Below are 8,436 nucleotides of genomic sequence, written 5' to 3'. Positions count from 1 at the left end.
GTCCTGGAATCAAAGGCAGGAAAATCCGACAATATCAAAATCAAACGTGGGATCCGTCAGGTGTTACTGGTTAAAAGTCGCTAAGCAACTAGAAACTATTTTTATAAATCAGATTGTCATAATTTTTGCTCTTTGTCACAAGTACTGGCCTAAATAATTATAAAAATCAAGCTTCTATATTGTCTTGAATATTAGCTGCTATCAAGCCATTTTTAAGTCCGAAATCGTATAGAAAATCAGGCATGAAGTAGGCTTTAGGTATACATTGCTACCTGTCTAGTAAGTGTCATCTCTTTGTCTTTACCTGTCTAGTGTCATAACTTGCTCACTTTTGATTTACACTTCATGAGGACAAGTGTTGTCCTATGAAACTCCTGGAGGATATTTAATCAGAAGTCATCCAGATAACTAATTAAGAAATATTCAATGTTATGAAGTTGAAGATTGTCTTGCTTAGCAAGGATTTAAAATTTCTGGATATTTAGGTCCTCAAGACCTTTCTTTTTGGTCACACGCTATCTTTAAGGTAAGCTTTGCTTTTTAACACCTGATTCGTGGTCTAAAGGGAAACCTTTAGTAATTTTAATTTATACCTTCTGCTCTTCTTGCATGCTGATGTATCTATTCATTTCAGGCCAACAATTTTTCTTTCTCTCCAATTCATTTTGATGTGAGTTTTTTTAAACACCCTTGTCCAAGGTCTATATATACATATATAACCTGTATAACTGTGAAGTATCCAAGTATATAAATGCCGTACGACATCGTCCACGTGTATAACATCAAAAAAAAGACATAAGGTAAGATCAAACCAATTATTTTCTTAAAAGAACGTTGTTTTTGCCTGTCTAAGCCACCACACCATACAGCAGTCTGACAAATATCTTGGTTTTGTTTTTTTCTTGTAAATAGTACCTAAATATAATTTACAGAGTTTTAAGAATTTTAATATGGATGTACGCTGAAAAGAATATTCTTAGAGTCAAACATAAACTTTATTTAAGCTTTTTACTTCTTTCTTTTGGGTTTTTTTTTATATTTTCAATTGAGATTAATATGAATTTTATAGTTTTGGTTAATAAAAATAAATAGTTTATGATTCTCCGATTTTTTTGATTTCTTATTAAAACCTTTTTATATACTTGGCTTGGTTGGTGTCACGGACTCCGCAAATTTTATAATCCATTTTAAAAATAGTTCTAGGCTACCTAGACACCTGAAATTTTCAGGATAGCTTAGAACTAGCTAACAATACAATAGTTTACTGCTATTATACAGGGTGATTAATAATTAGTGGGGTGAAGCTCCGTAGATCCGTTATAGTAATGTATAGCGATAAAACTTAATAACAAAAATTGTAGCGAACTTTGAGCTTCACATTACAAAATTAGTTAGAATGTTACAAGGTGTTAGATAACATAGTGGCAGACCAAACTTACGTTTTTTTAAATAGAATACCCTGTATTTTATTTTATATTCGAAGTCTTCGTAACTTTTCGATTCCAAAATATAAAGGTTTGGTATGTTATACGGGGTATTTACAAAGTTATAACCAATTTTATATGAAAATCGTAACAAGTTTAACTGCCTGTATAAATAAAAGCAAGCATAAGGTCATTGGTTTATTGACGTCATATTTTTTATTTATTGTCAAAATTTTCGAAAATGGTTGTTTTGCTAATTTTCTTTATATTGAATACAGGGTGAGTCAAAACGCAAGTACATTATTTTCTCAGTAATTTTAAATAGAACACCCTGTATTTTATATCATTATCGAAAAGTACCATTACCATACTATAATTTTTGTAAACATTCCCTATGCGTAAATTTATTAGTTTTCGAGATAATATCATTTTTCAGAGCAAAATTATTAATAATTAGGGGTCTAAATCTTTCCAAATTTTAAGTAAGCCATGACAATAATTGTCTAAAACTTACAATTTACGATTGCTGATTATCAATCTGTAATCAAAGTTGGCTACAATTTTTGTTATTAACTTTTATTACTATCTATTACTTATAACGGATTTACAAAGCTTTACCCCACTGACCAATCACACTGTATGGATAAATCGATTTTTTTTATTTCAAACTATTTTAAAAATGTGACTAATACAATGATATTTTAAAGTACGTTAATAAATCGATATCTACAAATTGATATTGCCTCAGTGGCATTAGACTGCAGATCGAGAGGTCTCCAGTTGGAACCTGGCTGTTGCGTATCTTTTTTTAATTTTTTTAATAAATAATTGAAAGTTTATATATTTAAAATTATATATACCATTTTAAACAACCGTAGTATTATAAAAAATACTATTTTATACTAGTGTAATTCTTGGAATCATAATTATAAATAACAGTTAATACACCTACTAAAAATCATATTTTATAAGTTAATTATTCTTTCCAAATATGTTGTGTCCTATATATGTACAATAACAAAACCGTGATATTATAAAAAGTACTTTTTTATTAGAGTGTAATTTTTGGAATTCTAAGCATGTTATCGTTAAATCGTTTATCGTTAAATTATTTTATATTCTTGCCTATAAATAATAAAAAGGTTTTAAGTATTATAAAAAAGTTCTTTTTTATAAAAGTGTAATTATTATTATTTTCTTCCTTTGTTTGTTAGAAAATAAAAGTAGTTATTTACCTTCGCATACCTTATAGAAAAACTGGTAACATCGGCGAAGAGTAACACAGGGTCCCACAGATCCGATCAGATCTACAACAAGTATAACAAGAAGAAGAAGAAGAAGAAGAAGAAGACAATTCCCTAATGAATTGCGAACAATTTCTTTTTATGGGTTTGTTAAGTTCTCCTTTGTTGAAGCTGCGCGCTCTATAATTAAACTATTTTATTTATCTAAATTGTATACTTCTTTAAACTTATATAACCTCAATCGGCCACGAAACCTCCCTTTGCCCCTAGACGAAAAAGTTCAAACCACAGTTTTTTAATAAAAACTCAGAGCTCATAATTATGTTATCATAAGAAGATATCCCATGGAAAGTACCATTGTTGTTGTTTACTATAATTGTTGTAAACACCGACCTTATAAATACAGCTACAGTGTTTGTTAGCATTCATTCATTCTACAATATTCAGTCTATATTGTTATTAGTTAGCATTGTAACTCAGTAGTTATTATTCCATATATAAAAGTGTACAAAGAAATTATATGTATATCAGTTTTGTTGAACACTGTATACATATTTCTCATTTTCTGTAGAAATAAAGTTTTTAAAAACAAAGTCTACGAAAGTGAAAACTTATTTGGCGCAGTCAGTAGGATATCCGACGGTTGTTGCAAGGATATACAGTGGGGTGTATTCTGTAACACTTCCGTTAAATTTTAGTGGCCTCTAAAATTTTAGCGCCCGCTAAAAATATTTTGGTATTCTGTAAATCATACTTCCGTTAAAATCATAACCTAAACCGTTAAAACTCCCTCTAAATAAAAATATTTTAGAGGATGTCAAAACGTACCCGCTAAATTTTTAGCAGTCCGTTAAATGTGGTTTGATTATTTTTGTTGGGTTATATTTGTATGAATAGTAGTTTGTTATTCTTGTATTATACTGGAGATAAATATTTAAAAATGGAAAATTGCTTTTTATAATGTATTTGGTGAAGAAGTACTTAATAAATAATAATAAAAGGTAAGTCTCATTTTTACTTTACATTGACACACTACACCTATAAGTAACAAAATTCAAATGTTTGTTTCTTTTTGTAGAGCTGATTTCAGATTACAACATAAACACAAAGTAAATAATTGACCTGAAAGTAAATAACTACAATTACCATTTCAAAGGAAGTAGGTACCTAACTAAGTACCTAGAAATGTTATTGAAAAAGTGTTGGAAGTCAAAGATGTTTGTCAAAGCAATTAAATCCTATTAATGCAGGTAAAATTATTTAAAGTTATTGTGGAACAAAACGTACCAAATGATTACAAAGGTAAAGTTTCAGAAGGTTTATAACCAGATGCAGATTAACCTTAATGTTATTGAAAATAGACCATTTGACCAAAATTAGTGTCGAAGGGGAGAAGAAAAAATAAGATATGCATTTTTTCAGCAATATTTTAATGTATACCTTTATAAATAAAAATGTTTAATTGGAAAATATGAGTTTTACTAAAAAATAATTAAATATAATAAATATTATTTTCTAGGAAACTGTCATTTTCTTCTTCTTCTTAAGGTTTTTGGCCTCTAACAGTCAGTTTTCGGTCAATTTCTAGGTTAAAAGTAGTTCAAAACGATCAACGTGCGACGTTGCCGTATTTGTTCCAAAACCTTTTAGAGGATTCCTCTAAAATAATATTATTTTAGCGGTCCTCTATAATATGTGTTTACAGAATGACAATCTAACCGAAAAGTTTTAGAGGACCGTTAAAAGTTAAATTTTAGAGGCCTCTTAAATTTAACGGAGATGTTACAGAATACACCCCAGTGTGTGCTAAAAGTTTGAAAAGTTGCTATCCAGATCCAGAATTTTGGAAAGTGCTGTCCAAAGCTGAATCTTTGCTGTCCAAAGCTGAATCTTTGCTGTCCGCTGGTTTCCACCACTCATCGGGAAGAACCAACAAAGAAAATAGAACAAAATTGTAAGTACTGTGGATTATTCCTTTTATACTTTCCTAATTTTGTTAATTGTTGGAATATTTTCCTTTTTCTTTCGCTACACTTTTATTTTGTTATTGAAATTCTTCATTGCAACAGTAATTTAATAAATTTAAATTATTTTTTAAAGCAAATAGTAAGATTTTCAATAATTTAAAAAATTTTGGAATAAATAAATTTTTTTTTTGAGAAAAAATATTTTGAAAAATAATAAATTCTCAAAATAAATATTTTTAGAAATAATTTTAATTGTTTTGGATATACAAAATATCTATATATAAAAACAAAGCTCTTTATATAAGTAGTTACTTGAGTTACTTATTAATTAAAATACATTTTACCTCTTTTAAAATAAATAAAAATATATTTTATATAAAAAATATTGAAATATGGCATTGAATAATAATGCAATTAATGCAGTTAAGGCTCTTGCTGAGTCCTTACCCATTTTCAATGGAAATCCATATAATTTAGAAATGTTTATATACAAATGTGACAAATTTCATACCACATTTGGACAAACACAAGACAATGTATTAAATGATTATGCTTTTAATCTCATTTGTTCAAAAATACAAGGAGAAGTTGCAAATTTTATATTTTGTCGTTCTGATTTGACTACTTGGCCGTTAGTTAGAGACACTCTCAGAAATAATTTCGGTGATCGTATGGATCGTCAAACCCTAACTAAAGAATTTTTGAATATGTCAATAAATAGAAACGAAGATATAATAGATTTTGGATCAAGAGTTAGTCAAATGAAATCACGATTAGAAGTGAAGATTAATTCAGAAAAAGATTTTAATGCTGATAGAAAACAGCTAATGATGGAACAGATCGAAGGAAATGCAATAGACATTTTATCGTCAAATGTAGACGAGAAAACCAGAACTATTTTAGATATAAGAGGACCAAAAACATTTATTGAGGCTATGGATATTTTAACTAGACAAACATATAATGATCAAAGAATCCAATCTATAAAAAATTCTAGAAGTCACACTACCCAAAAACATTTTTCTAATTATAAGACAAATATTAATCCTTCTTATTCTAGACAACAATCTCAAAGTTTTGAATTTAAATCAAAACCAAACTTTTCACAAAATAATTTCCCAAGTACTTCTTCTTATGTCCCAAAACCATATGTTCAAAATAATTTTCCTAATACTTCAAATTATACACCAAGACCAAATTTTTCGTATAATTCGAATAAAACAAATAATTTTCCTAGTCAACTTATATCAATTCAACCCAGACCAATTAATCGAAAATATTTTACAAATGAACAAGTGTTTGGAAAACCAAAAAATGTTTTCCATCCCAAAAATGTTCCAAAAAATACTTTTAAACCAGAACGTATGTCAACAACTTCTAGAAATACTTTACCTAAACAAAATCCACAATAGAATTCTCAATGGAATTCGAGATATCCTCCATTCCAAGTAGAAGAATTATACCATAATCAAATTAATGATAATCAAAATACAAATTTTCGCGAAAGTCCCGAAAAATCCCCAAAAAGATAGCGAGTAAAAGAAAAATTGATTTAAATAATATTTTACCAAATTCACTACCATTATATAGAAATAAATGAACCTTTTCCAATAAAACTTCTTATTGACACTGGTTGTCATCCTTCTATATTAAGACCCTATATCGCTGAAAAATATTTTCCAGAAAAAATTATTAGACATTCAACTCCAATTATAACATGTGCCGGATCTCGTGAAGCACAATTTAAAGCCTCTATTCCTATATTACAAGAATATAATATATCACAACCATTAAATTTAGTTTTATTTGACTTCCACTCATTTTTTGATGGGGTCCTAGGCGTGAGAGATTTGCGTAAGCTGAAGCTAAATATAAATATAAATCAACAAATATTATTTAATAATTATGTTAGTATTCCTCTTAAATATAGAAAAGATTTTAATATTCAAAAAATAGAAATTCCGCCTTATTCGTCAGTAATGAAACAAATAATTACTTCGTTACCAGATAACGATTATCTTATCGAAGAATTAATAACCGCAAAAGGAACTCTCATCGTCCCATCTGGTATTATTCCAAAGGCCGATGCCACATTATGCGTTTTGACCGGATGCGTTTCCGACGCATCCGGTGAAAACGCATAGTGTGACAGATCGGTCCGGTTGCGTTGGAAGCGGATGCGTTTTGAGTCATCGGTACGCGCTTACTACCTGCACCAGACTAAACGCATAGTGTGACAGGTCGGTCCGGTTGCGTTGGAAACGGATGCGTTTTCACCGCATCCGTTCAAAACGCATAATGTGGCATCGGCCTTAGGAATGGTTTAGCCACAATTGAATTTGTAAAGACGATTTCCTGTTAAATAAACATGTAAATATGTTTACAACGGAAAAATTTGACTCGTTTTCTTATGAAGAAATAATGAATATTTCTATACAAGATGAAAAAGTCAAAGATAAATATATGAATAAAAATATGAATAAAAGAAATAAAAAGAATAAAATAAATTTATCTAATTTTAGAAAAGATCATTTAAATTTAGAAGAACTTCGTGCTTTAAAGTCACTGATTGATGAATTTAAAGATGTTTTTCATCATCCTGATGATAAACTTACGTTTACTAATCAAGTAAAACATGTCATCAAAACGACTGATGAAGTACCAGTCTATACAAAATCTTATCGTTACCCTCATATACATAAAGAAGAGGTTAACAGACAGATTAATAAAATGTTGGAAGACGAAATAATTCGACCTTCACAGAGCCCGTTCAGCTCGCCAATATGGATCATTCCAAAAAAGATGGACGCAAGTGGTAAACAGAAATGGCGTATTGTTGTTGATTATAGAAAAGTCAACGAAAAAACTATTGATGATCGCTACCCTATCCCTTCTATTCAAGATATTTTAGATAAATTAGGACGTTGCCAATATTTTACAACGCTTGATTTAGCATCTGGTTTCACCCAAATCGAAATGGATGAAAAGTCTATCCCTAAAACCGCTTTTAATGTAGAAAATGGACATTATGAATATCTACGTATGCCATTCGGATTAAAGAATGCCCCCGCTACATTTCAACGTGTTATGGATAATGTTTTGAAAGGAATTTTAAATAAAATATGTTTCGTTTATATGGACGACATAATTATTTTTTCAACGTCATTACAAGAGCATATAAATAGCATTAAACAAGTATTTAAACGACTAAGACAAGCTGGTCTGAAAATCCAGTTAGATAAATCTGAATTTTTATGCAAGGAAGTTGAATATTTAGGACATGTAATTACTCCTGACGGTATAAAACCTAACCCAAAGAAGATTAGTGCTATACAAAAATTCCCAATTCCTAAAACAGCTAAAGAAATTAAATCATTTCTAGGACTAGTTGGTTACTATAGAAGATTTATTAAAAATTTTGCGAAACTAGCTAAACCTTTAACTTCATGTCTCAAGAAAGGTATACAAATAAAACATACCCCTGAATTTGTTGAAAATTTTGAAATTTGTAAGAATATTCTAATGAATAATCCAATTCTCCAATACCCCGATTTTACTAAGCCCTTTAATGTCACTACCGATGCATCAAACTTTGCTATAGGTGCTATCTTATCCCAAGGTCCCATAGGAAAAGATTTACCTGTCGCCTATGCATCTCGTACTTTAAACCCTGCAGAATGCAATTATAGCACAATTGAAAAGGAACTACTAGCTATAGTTTATGCTACTAAATACTTCAGACCTTACTTATATGGTAGAAAATTTAATATTATAAGCGATCACAAACCACTTCAATGGTTA

At 29.5% G+C, this 8,436-nt stretch overlaps 1 long non-coding RNA gene across 1 annotated transcript; it reads left to right on the top strand.

Annotated features, from left to right (window-relative positions):
- Positions 1 to 3,552: 3,552 nt before the first annotated feature.
- Positions 3,553 to 4,369, top strand: LOC126882409 (uncharacterized). The gene is made up of 2 exons (XR_007697329.1): positions 3,553 to 3,669; positions 3,747 to 4,369. It is a non-coding gene; the product is annotated as an uncharacterized LOC126882409 (long non-coding RNA).
- Positions 4,370 to 8,436: the final 4,067 nt, after the last annotated feature.

Source organism: Diabrotica virgifera, chromosome 3, assembly GCF_917563875.1.
Source record: "Diabrotica virgifera virgifera chromosome 3, PGI_DIABVI_V3a".
Classification (NCBI taxonomy): Eukaryota; Metazoa; Arthropoda; class Insecta; order Coleoptera; family Chrysomelidae; genus Diabrotica; species Diabrotica virgifera.
Note: the sequence above shows the minus strand (reverse complement) of the source record. Positions and strands in the feature narration are given on the sequence as shown.